We start from the raw sequence: 22,953 nt of genomic DNA, 5'->3' as shown, positions 1-22,953 counted from the left end.
TAAGGTCTTAGAAGATAAAATGGTGATAAAGCTAATGTAAATGTAAATCAGTCTGCTAACATGCACTAAAGTCTTTTGGTAATTAATATTTTGTCTAGTGCTTCAGTGCAGTATGTGACTTTGGGCAGTTGCGTATAACTTTATGGTAGGGTAGTTTTTTTGTTTTGTTTTGTTTTTGTTTTGTTTTTGTTTTTTTTGAGATGGAGTCTTGCTCTGTCACCCAGGCTAGAGTACACTGGCATGATCTCAGCTCACTGCAAATTCTGCCTCCTGGGTTCAAGTGATTCTCCTACTTCAGCTTCCCGAGTAGCTGGGATTACAAGCTCCTGCCTCCGCACCCGGCTAATTTTTGTATTTTTTAGTAGAGGCAGAGTTTCACCAATTTGGCCAGGCTGCACTCGAACTCCTGACCTCATGATCCACCTGCCTTGACCTCCCAAAGTGCTGGGATTACAGGCATGAGCCACCATGCCTGGCCATTTTGTTCTTTCTTATTACTAATGATTTAAAGATTACTATAAAGCAACCTGTGTTATGCAGCTATGCTTGAGGGTACAACTGCTAATTTGGAGGCTTTAGCTTGCAGACATGTTTTATTTGTCCAGCACAATCAACTAAAACTTTTTTTTGAGTTTGAATGTACTTAACCAGTTTGTAACAACATTCTCACCTCTTTATTGGCCTTCATGTGTTATATCACAGACTTAGGTTTTCTTGCTGGCATTTTAGTGAGCAATCCTTAATCTAGAGGCTGGTTGTATAATCATTTGCAAAACTTTCCAACATAAAACTCGGTATGAATAAATAATTGGATTAAAGTTGGTTTCAGAAATTGTACTGTTTTGTGTTATGATTGAATCTGGGAACATTTTGTTACTTTGAACAGCATAATAAACAGTGTTAGTTTTAATGGGTGGATTATTGGGCATTAGTCCAAATTATCCAGCCAGAAGAGTTTAAATTACAAAGGCCTAGAAATTAGCTGGAGCATATGCCTCAGTGGTGACCTTAGGAATGCAGAGTTACTGAAGTTGGCAAAGAAATTGTTGTGTTGCACAGTATCATGCTTGTAGAAAAGAAAACAGTGATAATAAAACAATTATAAAACAGAGTTATTGCAAGAGAACCATTTTCCTTGGTAAAAACAAAATAAAAAGCCATCCAATTTTTGAGTGAGGGAGATCTTGGAACACAGTCTCCAGAGGGGCAGAGAATGTGAATTCAATAGTCTCCATTGCTTCTTCCCAGAATTGTACTTTTCCCCTCAATTTCTGTAATTTTGTCTCTGTACTGATGAACTAGCTCAGGCCCCAGGGATGTTTCTTTCTCCTTAGGAAACTCTAGACCCTATTTGGATGGAATTCCTTTGTCTTTTCTCGTTAAGCATACCTGAGACAGAGAAATACCCACAAGTAATTTGATTACATATTAAGGGCACTTCTCTCTCTCTCTCTCTAAGTTTATATAAAACTTAAAGAGCACAGTCTTTAGCATTTTTTCAGCATGATTTTTTTTTTGTTGTTTAATTGTGGTAAGAACACTTAACATGAAATCTACACTCTGAATAAACTTTGATCCTCAAATAACCCACTGTTGCCTCCAAGGGCTGACACAATCCACCTGACTCATTGCTGAGCTCCTTCTAACCTGTATTCTTATAAGAATTAGCAGACATCTCAGTCTCTGCCCTTGTAGGGTCCCCTCTAAGACCAATCACTTTGCTGCTGACTCCCAAGAATTTCTCTAATATCCCATCTGGTAGGGATCTTGACTCTTGTAAAACTTTCCTTTTAAATCAGTAATTCTATTTCCTTTCAATCTTGGGACCATTCTCTCTGTCTCAACGTATGAAGAGTCTTCTTTTTGAGTAGATTGGCATCCCTGATATTGACATCTCCAGCACGTAATGATGGAAACTTTTTGGTTTATAGATGACTAGCCACACCGATTTTTGAAGGTCTCTAAAATTCATTCATTCAAAAGAGACTGTTTCTTCTTCTCCCATAGGGGTAGGACTTTATTCATTTTGGGGTTACTGTAGTTCCTAATTATACAGTAGAGCAAGCATTCATGAAATAATAGAAGGTTCTACTTTTGGCCATTTTCATCAAGAAATATATCCCATCAGCACAATTTCCTGTTTCTGCTGCCACTAGTGTGGCCCAGTTGACAGTACTTGGTAAGTTAATGTGATTGTGCTCCTATGCTGGCACAAAGCTCTAGACAGATCATACAAAATATCCATCAAAGCAGTAGAAGTGGGGTGTTCCTCCTAAACTGCTACTGAAACTGTTGGCACTTGCTGGACTCTCCTGTTTCTGCAGAAGCTGCTGGTGACTCCCATTTGTGTGTGTGTGTGTGTGTTTGCGCGTGTGCGTATACACGCCCTTGTTTGAATTCAGGGAAGAATAGCTAAATAAATCATTACACTGAAAATCGATGAACAGTATCTATTAGTGTTTAAGTCCTTTCCTGGCAGGTGTCCCATTATAAACTGTCAATAAGCTACATAGAAGTACATAGAAGGTGCTTCTGATGAGAGGTAGTTTTTTTTTTTTTTGTAAATATGGATTTTGTATTAAAAGTATTATATTCACTGTAAAAAAAGAACTCTGGTATTTCTACCTTTACTTAAAATGTTTTAGAGACTTTATAGAAATTGCCTTCAGAGCTTTAAGCAAATTTTTTTGCATGTTGTTGATAATGGTAATTTTTCATTATTTATGATTGAGTTTCATTTTGCACCCAGTCAAAAATTATTTGGTGTGAACTTTGGTAAAAAAACATGGCTGATGATGCTAGGTATTATAATTTTGGAGAAGAGAATAAAATTGGGTGTGATGAAAAATAATGAGATTTTCTTACGTAATTTAAGCTGGCTACCTGAGACCTTTCTCTTCTTATCTATACAGCTGAAGAAGAAATGATTGTGTGAATATTGGCATGATATTGCTAAGTGTCTGAAAAGCCTCTGCCAATTGGTTTCTTAACCAGAAGATTCAAACATTAACCTCTTTTATAAAAAAGTGAGCAAAACATCTTTTTTCTACAAGGTGCTTTACTGTAATTCCTATCATGAGATTATATGTTTTGTGAAAGAAGGGACAATCTGTTTTTTTTTTTTTTTTTTTTGAGACAGAGTCTCGCTCTGTCTCCCAGGCTGGAGCGCAGTGGCGCGATCTCGGCTCACTGCAAGCTCCGCCTCCCGGGTTCCCGCCATTCTCCTGCCTCAGCCCCGCCTCGAGTAGCGGGGACTACAAGCGCCCGCCATCACACCCGGATAATTTTTTGTACTTTTAGTAGAGACGGGGTTTCACTGTATTAGCCAGGATGGTCTCGATCTCCTGACCTCGTGATCCACCCGCCTCGGCCTCCCAAAGTGCTGGGATTACAGGCGAGAGCCACCGCGCCCGGCCACAGTATCTTTTTTGTCACGTATGTATCTCTCATGCTTCCCACGCTGCATGACACATAGTGGCATATTTGATATGTATTTGTTGAGTTAATAAAATGTAAACGCACCAACTTTCCTCTTCAGTCAACATTGACCCTACCGTTGGTGAAAGCAGTGATAGCACGATAACTTTTAGACAATTATGAATTGCAAATGACATGTAAGTAAGATTACACTATTAAATACAGACTATTCTGCTTATATTACTATTAGGTTGGTGCAAAATAATGGCAAAAGCACACTTACTTTTGCACCAACCTAATATATTGAAGAAGATAATGAGAATTATTTAGTAATGATTATCTAAGATTATTTAGATTTTGGTATGGCCTCAGTAGAAAATACAGAGCAAGTGTTCATCTAAAGTATGATGATTTCCAAGAGTAATTTTGCTCCTCTACTGAGTAGGCAGAATGATCTAAAAGTTGGTCGGAACTCTCCAATCTTACTCCAAAGTCACTGCTGGCTTCATCTGTACTAAGGTAGGCTCACTCCAAGGGCCTTTGGGCTGGCTCGTCCCATTGCCTGGAATCCTCTTCCCTTAGATACCTGCTGAGCTATATTGTTCATTGTTTGTAACCCTTGCTACAAATGATAGGATTTTAAAAGATTTTTTTTTCTAATTGTCATTGGTTTTATGAGTTTTTTTTTTTTTTTTTTTTTTTTTCTTCAGGAAAAACGAAGTTTCATTTTGAAGTCATATAATTTGAAATAGAATTAACTAAGGTAAACAATCCAGAAATGATATTAATAGATAGATAATTCCATTGAAGTCACCATAGGTAGATTTAAAAGCTCATCTTCACTTTACAGAATTTCATGCCTTTTCAATGAAAGGAAAGTAAATGCAGAAACATGATGATTTTCTAATCTCACTTATTAGTGTCAGTTGATTATTGAACATTTTGTTTTTTACGTACATTAATATTAGAAAGGGACAGATTAATAGTCCTTCAAAACTACTGTCAACTTCTCTTTACTTTGTTGTCAATTAAGCATGCATTCGATTCCATATTCCTACAGCAACATTTGATTAATACATGTCTTCTGAGAGCAATGCTTCAGTGTTATTTTAATACTGGTATACTGAGCCAGAAGTAAATATAAAAAAATATTATCTCAGTAGTTACAGCTGAAAAATGGTGAATGCAGAGAGGTTTGCCACAGGACAAATATTTAGTCAACAGAAAATTTCTTAGTTCTGGTTGCGTCTGGGGATAGTGGGAAAATGGAGGAAATTTGCAAAAGATCTTGTGGAAAATATATCTTCTTGACTTTTTAAGTAAATATAAACTTTAAAATGAAAATACCAATACATACCCTTAAGTGTAGATTTTACTTTACCATTTTATTTTATTTTTAAGTGGGACATTAGAGTTTTATTTAATTCCTTTATATACTCCTTCATTATCACTCCATTTCCAATCAAGTTTCAAGTTTCTGTTACAATGATTGAAATATGATTTCAGTTTTTAAAATCCATGTCACTAATTTGGATTAGGCTATGGAAAACCTGTGTCGGCCAGGCGTGGTGGCTCACGTCTGTATAACCAGCACTTTGGGAGGCCAAGGTGGGCAGATCACGAGGTCAGGAGATGAAGACCATCCTGGCTAACACAGGGAAACCCCTTTCTAGTAAAAACACATGCACACACACAAAAAAAATTAGCCAGGCATGGTGGTGGGCACCTGTAATCCCAGCTACTTGGGAGGCTGAGGCAGGAGAATGGCGTGAACCTGGGAGATGGAGCTTGCAGTGAGCCGAGATCGCGCCACTGCATTCCAGCCTGGGTGACGGAGCGAGACTCTGTCTCAAAAAACAAAACAAAACAAAACAAAAAAACCCTTGTGCCAAAAAGGAGATGTGTCTGTCACATTACGGTTTTATAGGAGAAGATTTAGTACTGGGAATTGGAATAGGAACTGTTTCAATATATTCTAATTAAATTTTTGACCAGGAAGGTAAATTTCAATGACTTTGTTTTGAGAGTTAAGCTCTAATTGGTACTATAGTTAGACCAGTAATTTTTTTTTTGGCCAGTATTTTATCAAGAGGGAGATTTGTAGAAGATTAGTAAGGTCAGAGAAGTTTAATTTTTGAATTAATTTTATCAAGTATATGGCACTAAGGTAATGGTTGTTTGCAACTTAACTTTGGAAGGGGATCATCATTTATTAGTCCTTTTTGATATTGAAATTTTCTATTTTTTATAAAAGCATTATCATATAAATCAAATAGGAATCTCACAGCTTTTTTGTTATATCTTTCAGAATATTACTTTTCTATTTTAAGCTTATAGTAAAAATGGGATTTCAGAGTCCCAGTGTTCCAATATTCAACTATACAGTTCTTCCTGAGGTAGATGAAATGTTAGGATCAGATTTGTATCAACTTCCAGATTATTGGTTTTCCTCTTACTTTCTTCTTTGACTTTGGAAAAACAGCTGCCAAGGTTGATTTGAGACCTTTTATGACTTCTCTCACTCACAGACTCAACTATTTTAGCACTGACCTTTGTCCCTCTCTCAGGGATAGAGATAACTTGATACTACTAGTCACAGAGAAGGAAATTGAACATCAAGGGGAGAGGGAAGTAAACTAGAGAGAAGTAATACCAGTGAATTTTAAGGCAAAAAAGAATGGAAATTCCCCCTGGGTATTTTCACACAGAATCAGGTTATAAAAGCAGATAAAAATGTTTTATTGTTTTAGTTTTTTTGTCTGAAGACATAAAAAGAACTGCAGAGATGGGGAGGGAGGGTGTGCCATAAAGTCTTACTTGAAAAAGAGCTCTGATAATCTTGTTAGGCTGAATTTAGACTGTTACAGAATGTCTTTTTTTCCTTTTTACCTCTTCTACTTGTAAATGCATTTATGAGTTCTTTCTGAATTTTGAGTATCTGTGTTTCACCTGAAAGTCTGCACCAGATAGAGCTGAACAGATTGCCAATTCTTTTATCACCAAAACATTGTCCTATTTCCACTCCCTGTAACTATGTCTGCCAAAATTAAAGTACATTCACATGAAAGGAACATGCTTATAAGTCATTATCAAGTGCATGTGCGTTTCCACCATGATTTGTTTTTATCATGATGTTCATAACCATCTGGCATATATGTGTTTTTTGTTTGCTTGTTTATTATTTGTGTCCTCCCTTTGGATGGTAACTTTTGTGAGGAAAAATACACATCTTATAAATCTATATTCCATTAGTTAGAGCAGTGTCAGGTACACAGTGGTTGTTAGATGTTGGCTAAACAAATGGATAAATGAGTCATCTTAGGCAGATATTTTTCTGCAGTGAAATTGTGCCCTGTCTTGATTTTGCAGAAATTTCTCACCACCATTTGGAGATCCACACCTGTATGTCCAACTGCCTACTTGACCTTTCCACTTGAATGTCTAGCAGGAATCTCACATGTCCGTAATGTTCCTCCTTATTTTTCAAACCAAGTCCATTCTTAGTCAGATATATGTCATAGACATCTCAAGTAAAAATGTAAGTAGTTACTCTACCTGTATATAATCCTACAAGTTTAGACAGCTCTACCTCCAAAAAAGTTGTTTAACCTATCTACTTTTTTTTCATCTTTTCATTTTCCACTTGGACAAGCTACTACTGTCTCTCACGTAGACCTCTGCAGTGACCTCTAAGTGGTCTCTCTGTTTCTAGTCTTGCCATTCTACCATCTATTCTCCACACAGCAGTTAAAGTGTTACTTAAAAATTATAAACCACTGTAGAGTGCCTTCCCTCTAGAATTAGAATAAAATACAAACTCTTTACTATGGCCTTAAAGAGTTCCATATTCTGGTTTCTGCCTTCTCTTCTACTTCATCTCATTCTACCTTTCTTACTAAACTCCAGGCACAATGACCTTCCTCCCATTCATCAACCAGGCCAAAGTCACATCTAAATCCAGGGCCTGTGGAACTTACTATATCCTTTGTTTAGAATGCTCTGCTCCCTATCTTGTCATTGCCAGGTCATCTTGTCATTCAGAAATCAGCTCCAGTCTCCAAAGGAGTCCCCAATCATGCTTCATTACATTCCCTAATTTATTTTCTTTGTAGAACTTAAACTATATAAAATAACCACATAAACTTCTTTTCTAGAACAGAAACTCCATGAGAGCTGAAAGCAAGGACTTTGTCTGTCTGATTACCTGTCCTCTTCCTAGAACAGTGCCTGGCATATACTAGTAGGTGCCTAATAAAATATCGTAAGTATAGACATATCAATGAATATGTAGAGATATGTATTCACAAAAGTTCAAAAGATAGCTAAAATATCCTTGCTGTTTTTGTTGAATATGAAAATGTTTTAGACTTGCTAAAACTATCAATTGACATAGAGATAAGGAAGGAAGCAAAAGACACATAGTTTTTTGAGCTCTAAGCTTATGGAGCAAAGGCAGAGGTGGGGAAAAGCCTGTATGTTCAAGTGACTAGAAAAGCAATCCAGCGCCAGTGTGAGTGGTTTTGTTATTAGGATGGACGTGCCAGTCTTCCTATTACTGCGTCTTCCTGCCAGCTGCCATTTCTCTGAGACATTAGAGTGTCAACTTGAAAAGGCTATGTTCCATAAATCTTACTTAAGGAGCAATCAATGCTTTTTCTTTTAAAAAGTGAGAGTTTCAATTAAGTTTTAGAAAGTAAGGTTATCTTTGAGATGTAAATAGTATGTTAACATTGTGCTGGACTCTAAAAAGCTAAGTACATTAACTTGGAATGTACTGAGCTAGTGGTAAATTGGTATCCAGCCTGCAGTTGCCAGAGGAGAATTTTTGTCTTGTCTTCACATAGAAGAGAAAATGCAAGGGAGTCTGGGTCAATTAATTGCCTACCGGAGCCCTGCCCTATCTATTTCCAGCAGGGAAAACTGAAGAGGGCTGACTGGTTTACTCTGTAAGTAGAATCTTGCTGGGGGAGCTCAGTTTCAAAATCCTAGAAACCATATGTGTTAGTTTAATCAGAGTTTGGCCCGGAGGAGAGTTAAAATGAAAGGAAATTCCACAATTAGAAGGTGTGGAAGTAGAAAGCAGACTAAATCAAGCCTTTAGAGAGGCAGTGTGGGCTGGTGAGATTACATTCTTAGGGTGTATAATAGGCCAAGGTTTTTATTTCCAGATTCTTTCACTTAAGAGCTTCTATGTCTGAATTCTAGTGGAATGGAGGTCTGTCTCAAGCTTTTCTTCTCCTCCATTGTAAGGGCCTCACCTTTGTCATTTTTACCTACAGATGCAAAAAGGGATAGTGCCAGGTTGGTGTGAGGTCCAAATAGAATTTTGTAGTAGAGGCCTGGACTAGAAGCTTAGCTTTAAAATAGGTTTCTTCTTCCTTTCCAGCATGTATTTCCTATTCTGTCTGGTTGGCGTGCTGCTAAAAAATCAGAATAGAGAAGAGAAGACAGTCTTGTGGTGGGTCAAAGGAGCCAGTTTGTAGTTATTTGGGATCTTTGAGGAAACCCCTGCTAAAATAACTTGGTTGTAAGTTATGGATTGTTTATTGCTAATTAACATTGACATGTAACTGTGTGCATGGAGTGTGGCCCAATTAAGTGGAATGGAGCTGAGGCAGAGCTTGGCTGCATTCCCAATATGATGGAAAGAATGAAGAGTTTAGAAACTGAGTATAGAAGTTTGGAGGATGAATGTGTTTTTAGTCTTAGGAAATCCAGCACTCACAACCTTGTGAGAGGAGCATATAAAAAAAATAAAAGCAGCACACAACAAAAGATCCAACATCCCACCAATCTGCAATTAGAAAATGGTCTAGAAATGATTTTATTATTCACATATATACGGGCTTCCTCTACCCCTCTACCTCCTTTAGGAACTTTATTCCAGTGTTCATTTCTTTTACCACCTTCTCTATTTTCCTAAAAATATAGGACTAGCCCTTCGATTTGTAAATGATTTAAAGTGTTCCATTTTCAAGGTACTGGGGATAAAAAGATGAATACAACAATCTGCACCTTAAGGAATGTAATCTAGTAAGGTAAAAATACATGTAAACAAATTGAATTTTATACAGTATTTTAAGTATAGTAATATAAGTATGCTCAAGGGATAGAGATAGCATTGATTAAAAAAAACTGCTTAAACTCATGTGAAGTGGGTGAGGTGTTAAGAATGAGATCTTTAAATGCATTTAGGAAGAGAACTGTCAAAGCACTAACCAGCTAACTGATTGCTGTATTATATTTGGCATGATTTTATTTATTTATTAGAGGATGGAAAGGCTACTTTAGATTTGTTCTATTCATTTCTTAGACATAGCCTTGTTAAGGAAAATATGGAATTAATGATAATGTTGTATTTATGTAACTTCAAAATGCTGACTAGAAGATAAACTTTAAAAAAGAATGCCAGAGATATAAAATAAGTCCTTTTTTCACACAATAAGTAAAAATGATAATCGACTTGGTTTTTTACATGGTTGGTCAGCTTCCATTCTTGTTTGTACATAAGTCTTCTCTTTTGATCTATAATCAGTATGTATTTTTAAAATGTACCAATCTATGATACAATTTATTTTTAAAATGGACTTAAACCAGGTCTTCAGTGAGATGAATTTGTTCAGTCTAAGAGACTTTGAACTCTAATTTTTAGGTAGTACTTTGACTACATAAGCAGGGAATTATCTGAGAGTGGTACAATGAAACAAAAATGATTATTAGATTATCTTAAATCAAAACTATGTGTTAATTCATGTTGAAATTAGAAGAATTTGAAGCGAGTTCTTCTTTTTCCTTTTATGCTGTAATGGCTTCAGTTTAAATTATGTTATTCAAAGGGTACTGGAGCTTTCATAAATTATTCATTTGCAAAGATTTAGCTATTTCCAGCCACTTCCCCCGAAACAGAAGGGGTTGAGCAAAATGGTTTCTTTTTGCCAAAGCATTCATAAATATCCCTTTGCCTTACTTCCGCAACTAATTTGGGTGTATGTTAGTTTAAGGGACACTTATTTCCCACTATCAGGTTTTCTCATTTAATAGTTCCCCTTTCTAAAACGACTTGGGAATGAGCTTTTTCTCATTCTGATTATCATACAAATTCAGAACTGAGAGAAGAATTAATACTATATATCTGGGGATTTCAGCAACTCTTGAATCTTTCTATGCAAGCTAGTCTTTTCCTTAACATTTGTCGTGTCATGTGCTTCAGGAGAAGTAATAGCTCTTTTCTTTTTATGTCTACCTCTATAGGTATCTATAGCAATATGACTATCCTCTGAGATATTCTTGTTCATGTATTTTTGTTACTGTTAGGATGACTATAAATTAATTACAACAATTTCTAAAATTTGTATTTCTGGGGAGATTTTTCTTAGTCTGGACCAAACCTTCCCATTATTGGACACAGATGGTCAGCTAGTAATCAATCATCTATAATTAGGCTTTGGAAAAACCTCATGAGCAAAGACCCTCGACTTGTAGTCAAAGCTACAATTTGTAAGTAATTATGCAAAATTTATATTCTGCGATCTCTTTGGAAGATTAACTCGGTGATTGAAAGATTGCTTCCCTTCCTGAGACAAGTATTATTTAGTATTATTAAAAGAAAAACTTTAGACAAATTAAATTTAACAGAGTTTAATTGAGGGGAAAAAAAGAACCAATTTACCAATTGCCCAGCCCTCAGAATCAGAACAGATTCAATAACTCGGACTGCCACATGACTGGAGAGGATTTATGGACAGAAGAAGGAAAGTGGCACACAGGAAAGGAAGGTGAAGTATGGAAACAACTGAGTTGCTTACAGCTCAGTGTTTGCCTTGTTTGAACATGGTCTGAACAGTTAGCAGCCTATGAGTGGTTGAAGCTCAGCTGCTATGATTGGCTGAGACTCAGCTATTGTTACAGAGTTAGGTTTTCAGTTCGCTTACCTACTAACTTAAGTTACAGTTCCTATGTAAGAACTCAAGTATGCTAGTACAGGGCTTTCTCACATCAGATTTTCCTTTGATTTAACCACACAAATGGTATTATTTATTGCAGTATTTTCAAGCTTTGTTGGGTTTCAAGTTGTGAGTAATTTACCCTTTTCCTTTGCTTCCCCTTTCCATGCTTCAAGTCCCCTAATTGCAGCTTCTGCCCTTGATTGACCTTGTGGTAAAAAAGAATTAGAGAGGTGGAGGTGAAGAATCAGACTGTGGGACATTTCTATAAGAATGGGTTGAGAAGAGCCAAACTGGAAAAAGTAGTAGGTTCATAAAGCAATGGCAACCAAAGCCAGAGAGCAAAGTAAGGAAAAGTAAATGGGTGATAAATGGAAGCAACAAATGCAGAAAACTAATCTTGCAAGAAATGTGGTAATGAAGTGAAAGAGACCAAAGGGTAGTAGCTACAGAGTGTATTAGAATGAGGAAAAATTGTTTGAAGCTAGGACTTGAACATGTTTACCTAGAGGGAGAAGTGAGTGAAAATCGAGAAACTGATGATACAGAAGAGAAAGCATCGTTGTGAAAAAACTCTTGGAAGAGATACAAGAGGCGAGATCAAGAGCTCACATTAGCAAGGAAGCGGAACGTCTTTTGAGAGACTACAATGAGGAAAGAAGTGTGAAGATAGAGATTTTGATGGCAATGGTGTTCAGTTGTTTGGTGAAACACCAGTCTGGATTTTGCTGTGAAGGTACTTTTAAAACTGAATCAACATTCAAAGCAGTAGACTCTGTAAAGCAGATGACTTAAGGGGGGTGGGCCTCATCCGATCAGTTGAAGGCTTTAAGAGTGTAGACTGAGGTCCCCTGAGAAAGAAGGAATAGAAGGAATTCTATTTCTAGACTGCCTCTGGATTTGAGGCTGCAACATCAGCTCTTCCCTGAGTCTCCGGCCTGCCCTGCAAATTTTGAACTTGCTAGCCCCACAATTGCTTGAGCCAATTCCTTAAAATCTCTCTCTCTCTCTACACACACACACGCACACACACACTTTATACATACATATATACATACATACTTTATATATACATATACACATACACACACACACATACAAGAGGGGAGATCAAGAGCTCACATTAGCAAAAAAGCAGAACATCTTTTGAGAGACTACAATGAAGAAAGAAGTATGAAGATAGAGATTTTAATGGCCATGGTGTTCAGTTGTTCGGTGAAACACCAGTCTGGATTTTGTTGTGAAGGTACTTTTAAAGATGAATCAACATTCAACGTAGTAGACCCTGAGTCTACCCATATATACATGTCCTATTGCTTCTGTTTCTGTGGGGAATCCTGACTCATGCAGAGGTTCAGGAGGGAGTGGAAGGATTTTGAAGATGCTCAGGCTAGTCATATCAATCTTTTGGTTAAATGGGAGACTAACATATGTGATGAAAGTAAGGAGTGGGCTTAAAAGTAGAGGTTTCCAAAGAACATTTAAGTGGGTACCTGAGACTGTGACTTCTTCCAGAAAAGGGAGTCTGTCTTATTCATTTTATATCCTAAAATCATAGTGCAATAGTTGGCATTTTGAAAGTGCTCAACAAATGCCTGCTGTTTATTGAATAAGCCGAACGAGAGGCCTGTGAAGCCAGTTAAGACTAGATTCTGTGAATTTATTATGGTGAACAAATTACCATGGCTCTGTAACATTTGTGAGAATACAAGTTCTCTGGAAGTAGGGACAGAAAGAATAGACCATGGGAAACAGCACGATGAGAACTATTGAGGGTCAGGCGGTTGAGAACAACCAATGTGACAACCAATGAACTATGATGCCCAGGCTGAGTTGAAAAGAAAAAGGAGCCGCACTGGGATTATTGGTCTGGGAGAACAGGAAGGAGCCAAGGGACAAAATAATATAGACAGGGAGAATGTTTAATGGGAGACATGGGGTGGAGAAATGGGAAGAAAGGACATGTCCATTAATTTCGTAACCCTCAGGATTTTGGTGGCAGAATGGTTCTGAGTGGGAAAAGTGGGCGGGCGAAAAATATTGTGGTTATTTTCAGAATATATTATTTTTTCTATTTATACATATCTTAATTCCTTAATATATAATCCCTTAAAATATATAATATATAATTTAAGAAAGTTGTAAGAAAGAAAAAATACAGTCAGTTCCTGCATAGCATTTCCTACTTTAATATGAAAAATTATGGAGAGTGACACATCTAGCATGAGCAAGCTAGTTTGTTAGGTTTTAGTTCTTTATATACTCCCAGCAGCTATTGAGTGTAAAGAGCACTGAAGGTAGAAGTAGATCTTGGGCTGAACATGGTACCTGATGCCTGTAATCCCAGCACTTTGGGAGGCCGAGGCATGTAGATCACTTGAGGTCAGGAGTTTGGGGCCAGCCTGGCCAACATGGTGAAACCCCATCTCTACCAAAAAAAAAAAAAAAAAAAAAAAAAAAAAAAAAAAGCCAGGCATGGTGACGGGCACCTGTAAGCTACTTGGGAGGCTGAGGCAGGAGAATTGCTTTAACCTGGGAGACCAAGGTTGCAGTGAGCTGGATTGTACCACTGCACTCCAGCCTGGGTGAGACTCTGTCTCAAAAAACAAAAACAAAAACAAAAACCTTGGTATAAGCCCAGTCATCTGCTAGGTGAATGAACTTGGGCAATTTACATAATCTCATAAAGGTGTTAACTTACAAAAGTTTATTGGCAATACCTTTTACTATTATTGTGAAGATTAAGTGAAATGTACAAAGGTTCTTTTCAACTTTAAAGTTTCAATGCTAAGTAATATTTTATAAATGTTGATTAGATATGGTACTGTTCTTTGAGAGACATTCCACTTGAACAAGACATTTAAGGGTTCAATTTTAGTTATAAAATGGCATAATTAAAACATCTTTCTGTTTATTAGTTTAACATATTTAATTATTGCTAACATTTGACAGAACATTATCTATTTAATCCAAAATACAGACTTAAAATCCACCTTAGTGCACCTTAAATATTGTGACTTTCCTTGTTTATGAGGGGATAATTCTTATCATTTGTGTTGTCCCCAACCCCCAAGGATAGCAACAGAGGAGATCTGTGTGTGTGTGAACTTACTTTCAATAAAATAAATTCCTAGATGTAGAAAAGTAATTATAAATTGTGTATACTCTGAATACAACTAAAGTCAACCAAAAGGATTCATTTCATATTAGAGTTTATGCTAAAAATAAAGAAAAATACTATGCAATTACACAATCTATGTAATTATTTTCTCACTGAATGTTAATTTATTTTTCTACAATTAATGTTTTAAGTCCTGAGATCCAAGCTCTTTATTGAATTCCTAGACCGGTGTTAAAATTCTACCCAGAATTTACACGTCTTGAGTGTTGAGTCCCTGTGTAATCAATACAGTATTTGATACTAAAATATTTGAACAGGCTGGGTGCGGTGGCTCATGCCTGTAATCCCAGCACTTTGGGAGGCTGAGGTGGGCGGATCACGAGGTCAGGAGATCGAGACCATCTTGGCTAACATGGTGAAACCCCATCTCTACTAAAAATACAAAAAAAAAAAAAAAAAAATTAGCCAGGCGTGGTGGCAGGCGCCTGTAGTCCCAGCTACTCGCGAGGCTGAGGCAGGAGAATGGCATGAGCCTGGGAGGCGGAGCTTGCAGTGAGCCGAGATCACACCACTGCACTCCAGCCTGGGCGATAGAGCAAGGCTCCATCTCAAAAAAAAAAAAAAAATGTTTTTTGAACAGTTAATACCCAACATTTCCTGTAACCTAAGGTGATATTTAATGGATTGTACAGTATGAGTCATGACACTGCAATAAGAATCCTTTGGACTTTGGACTCTTAGGGAGGAAGAAACTCTTTCTATCAACATGGCTTTAAATGACCCTGATGCTCTGGCCTCATTATCACAGAAAGCAGAACTCATATCTTGGCAGGACACAGGAAAGAAAATGAAAATGTAGGAACAGAACATTCAGGTTAGAGAGAAAAAGATAATTTGGTATTCTTGAAGTCATTTCTGAGAGTATTAGTTAGGATATAAACTGGGCTGCTGCAACAAACCCCGTTGCCAAAAGAGGGGGGTTTAAATGAGATAGAATTTTATTTCTTATGTAACAGAGAGCAAGGTAGGTGGGCAGTCCAGGGCAGGTGGCATGTCCTGCTCAGTGAGACCATCTAAGGATCCTGGATACTGGGACAGCTTTGCCATCATCATGTGACTTCTTTCTCTAGATCTCAAGCAGCTCCATTAGGTGTTCCATTTCCCAGCCATCAGAAGGAGAGAAAGAGGGAATGAAGGACAAGCTTCTTCCTATGGGGGTGATCCAGAGGTTGTTCGTGTCACTTCTATTCACATCTGCTTGTGTAGAACTTACACAATCATACTTAACTGCAAGAAGGATTGGGCAACCTAGTTTATAGCTGGGAGGATTTATGTCCTGAAATTGATGGCATCATCTTTTCATCTCCCCTCTCTCACTATTAGCACATAATCTATAACTGAGTTTGAACAATCCAACTTCCAAATGATTTCCATTATTCTCCATATTCCTAACAACACTCTAGTCTAAAGCGTCCTCATCCTTGCCTGGTTTACTACAATGACCTAATTGGTCAGCATGCTTCCATTCTTGCCCCACCAAGTCATTTCTGATACCGTAGCTGCTAATTCTTAAGAATAGAAACCAAATCATCACTCTTCTTTAAGGCCTTTGGTGTCTATTTCCATAGAATAAAATCCATAGCCTGCACCATGAGCCATAAGACCTGGCAATGACCTGGCTCTAGTCTACCCAGTGCTATCCTTGCGCCATGCTTTCCACCAGTCACTATGTTCTGGCCTCTCTGGCCTCCACCTTTTTTAGAACACATTGATCCTTTCCCCACCTCAGGCCCTTATCCCCGCTATTCTTCATCCTGTAAAGCTTTTACTGGGGTCTCTGCATGGCTGGCTCACCCTCATCTCTTGGTTCTCAGCACAAATGTCAAATATTTTGAGAATCTTTCCTGACTGCCCTTTGTAAAGCAGCATGTCTTATTCCCAGTGACTCTTTATTACATTATTTTTTTTCTTCATAGCATTTATTAAATTATATAATAATCCTGTTTGTTTATTGATTGATTATTTAATTGTCTCCTTTCATTAGAAAATAATCCTTAGGAGGGCAGTTTCTTTGGCTTATCCTGGTTCTCAGATTCTGGCACATGAAAGGAACTCAAAAGATTGCCATTGAGTGAGTGACTAAATGAGTTAGGTACACTTTATATATTTCTTACAATAAGAATCTGGTGCCCATTGTGGGAAAACCAGGTAAAAGGAACCTTGCACAGATTTGCCTCCACTAGCTTTACTTCTGACTTGGTTGTACTGCATGTTACACCTAAGCCATGAATTTATCAACCTCAGATGACCTTTGAAGTTTTAGTCATTCTCCTCTGTAGTAGGCTGAATGATGGTCCCTAAAAGTTGTGTTCATGTCCTAATACCCAGACCCTGTGAATGTTACTTTATTTGGAAGGAAAAGTCTTTGCAGATGTAATTAAGAATCTCGAGATGAGATCATCCTGATTAACTGCATGGGTCCTAATCCAATGACAAATGTCCCTGTAAAGGCGGAGGGATATTTGAGCCTTAGAGGAGAATGTCATGTGAGGATAGAGGCAGAGATCAGGGTTTTATAGTCACATCTCAGGAATGCCTGAACCACCAGAAGCTGGAAGAAGCAAGAAAGGATCTCCCTTAGCGCCTTCGGAGTGAGCATAGCCCTGCTGATGGCTTCATTTCAGACTTCTGGCTTCCTAAACTTTGAGAGAATAAGTTTCTATTGTTTCAAGCACCTGAATAATCTTTAATATAAATAAGTCCCAAATATTATAGGGACTATACTAACAAATAATTTGTCATTTACCTGAGATTCTAATTTAACCGGACATTCTGCATTCTTAGTAAATCTGACAATCTTACTATAATCCTATGACTATTTGAAAATGAAGAATTGACTGGGAATGATGTAGCGATTCTGCCAAGTAAGAACTGGCATCAAATAAAAAAATCAATATAAGTTAAAGGAAGTGAAATTGGTATTACAGAAATTTTAAACATGCTATAAAGTTCTAAAATTTTGTCCAGAGAAGTAACTAAAAATGCCTAGAATTATAAAAGATTTTAACATTTTAAATCAGATGTAAAATTATCTTAGAAAATTTGTTTCATGTGACTTTAAAAAATAAGAACTAAAGTCCATCTGATCCTGACTTCATTTCTAGAAATCTCTAGAGAATTAAGATCAAATTGGGACTGCCTCATATTTCTATTACCAGCAGTTTATTAGATTCAGCTTGAAAACAGGTAAATTAAAACACAGGAATTAAAAAAAATTGGACTGAAAACAGCTTTTGATGAGGCACTTTAAAAGACGATCTTCCCCAAGGGCCTGCAGGTGTTTCTAGAAATGAGCAAGGAACCTCTAGAAACCCATTTTTCCTTCATGTGCCTCAGGAGCAACTAAGACCACCCATGAGGCAAGATTCTGTTTTCCCATTTAAATTTTGCATTCTTAATGTTTATAATCACTATCTTTTTTCCCCTTATGAGGAAATATCATGCAGGCTATTAAATAAGTAATTAAATCCATTTTAGGATGAGTTGAACAAGCAAATAGGGTGCAGAAAGGAAGGAGGAGAGATGGAGAGAGGGGAGAGGAGAGGAGAAGGGAGACAGGAGAGAGAGAGAGAAACAGAGCAAGAACTCACCCCCCAAATCTGTATGTTTCCTTAATGAAAGCCTAAGTAAATTGGGTAGATTTCATGTTTCTTACAAATAAGAATCAGGTGTCCGTGGTGGGAAAACCAGGTAAAAAGAACCTTCTGCAGAAAGTTTCCTCTCTTGGCTTTATTTCTGACTTGGGTGTACTGAATGTTATACCTGAGACAAAGACAACCTCCCTTCCTCCCTTGCAATTGAAGAATTTAGATTCTGTAGGAAGGAAAGAGCAACAGGGACAAGAGAAATAAAGAGGGAGCCCTGAGTGTGAGTTGGAGGTGGAATGCGTGTGAGGTGCATGGGCAGCTGGGGGCAGTGAAGAGGGCAGAGACTTTTTAAAGAGGCTGTCACAGGAGAAAAACAGAATTTGAAAATAGCTTCCCACCAAAGACAGAGCAATAGAAGTCGTTGATCAGTCCCAAAGGAAGTTTCTGGAGGATCTGATATTTATTCAATAACTTATTCCTCAATTATGAATTAACTACTTGGTATGTGTCATGAATTGTGCTAGGTGCCGGGGTTTCCCCAAAGAAACAGTCTGTCCTTATTTGAGAGAGTGGAGTATATAGAGAAGAGAAAGATGTTAAAAAAGAAGTACAATAAAGACTAAGTGCTACAACAACAGAAATGTTTATAGTGTATAGGAAACATACAAAAGGGAGGAAGGGAGCAAAGTGGAAGTGGGTATCAAAATCTTTATAGAGTTGGTGCCTAGGTTAAAATTTGATGATTTATTAGATTAGGGAAAGCTGTTCTCTGAGGTTAGGCACAGGTTTTAAAGGAGCTAGTGAAGATTCTGAGAATATTCAATAAAATAATTATATTTATGAATAGCCACCCTTTATCAAGTGCCTTCTACATGCCAGGAATTGTGTGTACATTACATTAAATCTTCACAATAACCTTATGAGGAAGGGATTCTTGTCCACGTTTTACAGATGTGGATGCTTACGGTAATGAGTATGAAGAATTATATAGGTTAACACAGTGTCTGAGCTCAAAAACAAACTCTTGAGTGCCATGTTTTCCATTTTGCCTTGCTTCCTGAGTATTAGAAAGTACATATATTAATAATTATTCTGAAGTGTCTCCTAATTAAAGTATTGAGGATTTGATAGTTAAATTTCAGTTGTTTCAATGGAGAGAAACCTATTTCCTGATAAAAACAAAAGTTGATAGTCTCTGCTTTTAGTGGCTGTGCTCTCCACCAGAGCCACGTACTCTGTGTAACATTCAAGCCGGCTTTCTCTGAAAATCTCTTCATTGAAACACAGTTATCAGAGAATGCAGTGCTTTGACTTAGCACACAAACCAACAATATTATGTTTAGTACCCACTGGTGTAAACTGATTTGGTATTTAGGTGTCCTTTTACAACATCTGCCTTATGTCTTCAGGAGATGGCTTCTATCGGTATCCTTGACGTAGCATGACCATTGGTCAGTCGGGGTAGCTGCTCTGAAATGTGCTTTAGTGGAGTGCTCCTTAAACTTTAATGTGCCTTTTGATCCCCTGGGGACCTTGTGAATCCGTGGGCCTGAGGTGGGGGCTGACATTCTGCTTTTCTCAATATGGAACCTCCCACGTGGTGCTGGCGCTACTGACCCACAGACCGCATTTTGAATAGCAAGGGCTTAAAATAAATGGAGGCGATCTGCCTTGATCCCACAGTACCATAAGTTGTAAACAATTTATTAGAAAATAATTATTGGGTGCCTGCATTGTGCAGCCACTGTGCAAAACACAAGATATGTTTATGAAAAAGTACAGTCTCTGCCTTTTAGACACTTGTATTCTTGATGTGCAGCCCTGAATGTGGGGTGGGGTAGGGAGGGGAAAATTATTCTTTTATTTTTGTCTGCATTGTGTCACAAGTTATAGTGAGTACCTTTGTTTGTAACTTAAGATTTTAAAAAGCGACTTTTAAGAGTATCTTACGTTGTAGTAGGGAAGAGAAACAACATGTAACATGTTAAGGCAATATTAAGTGTTACTTTGAGAGCAGGGTGGGGAAATCTCACTCCAGGACTTTTCATTTTATTCTAAAACAAATGAGGATCCAGTCAAAGTTATTTTGGGGTTAATAGGGACATGATTACCATCTAAATAATAGTTTAGATTTTAAGTGTTTTCAGCACAAAAAATAAGTATGTGAAGCAATGCATATATTAATTAGCTCCATCTAGCCATTCCATAATATATGCATATTTCAAAAACATCGTGTTGTACACAATAAATATACAGAGTTTTTTGTCAATTAAAAATAAATAAAATTAAATGATAATTTAGGTTTCAGACTGATATGCAAGATCTTCAAATCAGGTGAAGGAAGGTGATCTTCCTTCCTGGAGGCAGGAAGCACAGTTTATAGTTTATTACTATAAATGTGGCAAGTGAAGATTGAAAAAAGAGGGTGGATTTGAGAAGACAGAATTGGCTAGTAGTAGTTGTATATAGGGAATGAAGAAAAGAGACACGTCCAGATGACTCCCAGTTTTTTTGATTTGAGTGGTTGAATGGATGTCGATCCCATTTATTGAACAGAGAGCATAAAAAGGAGGAGACTTTGTAGTGTGAAGTGGGAATGGCCCTTCGAAGTTAAAATGTCCAGTGGATTATTGGAGATAGGGTTGTAGGATTTAGGACAGGTGCCTGGGCTGGAAATAATAGACTTGGATGATGATTGAAGCTCGGATAATAGTTAAGATCATCCAGGGAAAACATCTGTTGCTGAGGCTTTTAAGCTAGATTCTCAGAGAGTACACATATGGGCTTCAGTGAGTACTGCACCTTTACAGTTTGTATGAAAATTTTAAGTTTTATATTCATTTTTTTTCTGGAAATAATGGTTCAAAGGTTTCATGACTCTCAGAGGGGTCTTTTGCCCTGAGAAGTTTAAGAACCACTAGAGTAGAATGGGAAGAGAGACCAGTACCGGACCTGAGACACCAATAGGAAGGTGTGTTAAAAAAGAAGAATCACTAAAAAGAGAACTACCATTTGATCCAATAATCACACTACTGGGTATCTACCCAGAGGAAAATAAGTTATTGTACGAAAAAGATACTTGCACATGCATGTTTATAGCAGCACAGTTCACAAAATCCAAAATCCAAAAATGTGGAATCAGCCCAGATGCTCATCAATTAATGAGTGGATAAACTGTGTTGTGTGTGTGTGTAGTATGTACACACACACACACACGGAATACTACTCAGCGATAAAAAGGAATGAATTAATGACATTCTCAACAAACTGGATGGGATTGGAGACCATTATTCTAAGTGAAGTAACTCAGGAATGGAAAACCATACATTGTATGTTCTCACTAATACATGGGAGCTAAGCTATGAGGATGCAAAGGCATAAGAATGATACAATAGACTTTGGGGACTCGGGGGAAAAGGTGGGAGGGGGGTGAGGGATAGAATACTACAAATCAGATTCACTGTACACTGCTCGGGTGATGGGTGCACCAAAATCTCACAAATCACCACTAAAGAACTCAGTCATGTAACTGAATACCACCTGTTCCTCAAAAACCTATGGAAATAAAAAAAAATTAAAAAATCAAAAGTAAAAAAGAAAGAAGAATCAAAGTCTCAGAATAGAATCTTGGGGAAATGTCAACGCCAGGGAAACCTTAATAGGTTTTGCCAGGCTCTGCAACTTCAAATGCCTCTTATATTTTCCCACATTCTTGCTGGTATAGATTCTGGGGAAAGAAAGGCCTAGGGTCTGGAAGACTTGAGCCACAAACACTGTTGGGGCTTGGGAGAGGAAATAACAAATCAGGAGTGACAAGGTGGGACTAATGAAGAGGAATAGTAAGTGTTTGGTTGAACTTCAGCCTAGGGATTTTTGGAGGTTCTTCTTAGAATTTTCTTAAGCCTAAAAATTTCTAGTTTCATCTTTGGTAAGGAAAATAAACATGCTTCCTTCAGTGTAAAGAATTCTTGTCCATGGAACACGTACCTGGCTTTTTATTCAATTGGCTATATGGAATAAGATGAAAGGAGAGTCCAGCACTGGCTTTATCTGGTAAAATTAAGATAAAGCATCAAATGTCCTTTGAAGTACAAATAGAATATTCATTTCTGATTCATGTTCCTTGCAAATACATTATGTTTTGGAAGGCTTTCACACACCAACTGGACTAAGAACAACTCAAGCTTGATCCTGTGTCTGTTTTTTTTATTTTTTAATTTTTAGCACTTAACACTATCAATACCTTTGTCCTCACAACTCAACTTTCTGCTTATTTTTATAGGTTTAGAGCAGAAACTTAGGAACTTTGTTATAGTGCTAAAAAAACAGATGATACTGTAATCGGGATAGGGAAGACATAGGGCAGACATAGAGCTCTCTGTTACTAATAGATTTGTGTCTGGAGTGTTTACTTGGTGGCTAAATACTATGTTTCTACCCTGGCAAGTCATCTTTATATTGTTAATTGCATTAGTTTTCTATTGCTGCATAACAAATTCCCCACAAGCCTAGTGTTTAAAATAAGCAGTTATCTCATGTAGGAGGCCTTAGTTCCTTATGATGTAAACTTCGTTATAAGGTTGTTTGAGTGTCCTTGTGACACGGTGGCTAGCTTCCTCCAGATCGAGTGATTTAAGAAAATGAGATGGAAGCCTTGATGTCTTTTGTGACCTACCTTGGAGGTCAAATACTATCATTTCTGCAACATCCCGTTGGTTATATAAGTCTGTTCTATGCAATGTGGGAGAGTACACAGGGCATGAATAGGAGGCAAAAGAGGCATACCAGGAGGCAGAGATTGTTGGGGACCATTGTGGAGGCTGGC

At 37.5% G+C, this 22,953-nt stretch overlaps 1 long non-coding RNA gene across 1 annotated transcript in view; it reads left to right on the top strand.

Moving 5' to 3' along the window:
• The first annotated feature begins 8,187 nt into the window (after positions 1 to 8,187).
• LOC126949889 (uncharacterized) overlaps positions 8,188 to 22,953 on the top strand; it is a 58,267-nt gene continuing 43,501 nt past the window's right edge. Inside the window, exon 1 of the long non-coding RNA XR_007723989.1 lies at positions 8,188 to 8,363. This is a non-coding gene — a long non-coding RNA (uncharacterized LOC126949889). The remainder of the gene's footprint in view (positions 8,364 to 22,953) is intronic.

Source organism: Macaca thibetana, chromosome 1 (assembly GCF_024542745.1).
Source record: "Macaca thibetana thibetana isolate TM-01 chromosome 1, ASM2454274v1, whole genome shotgun sequence".
Taxonomy (NCBI): Eukaryota; Metazoa; Chordata; class Mammalia; order Primates; family Cercopithecidae; genus Macaca; species Macaca thibetana.
Note: the sequence above shows the minus strand (reverse complement) of the source record. Positions and strands in the feature narration are given on the sequence as shown.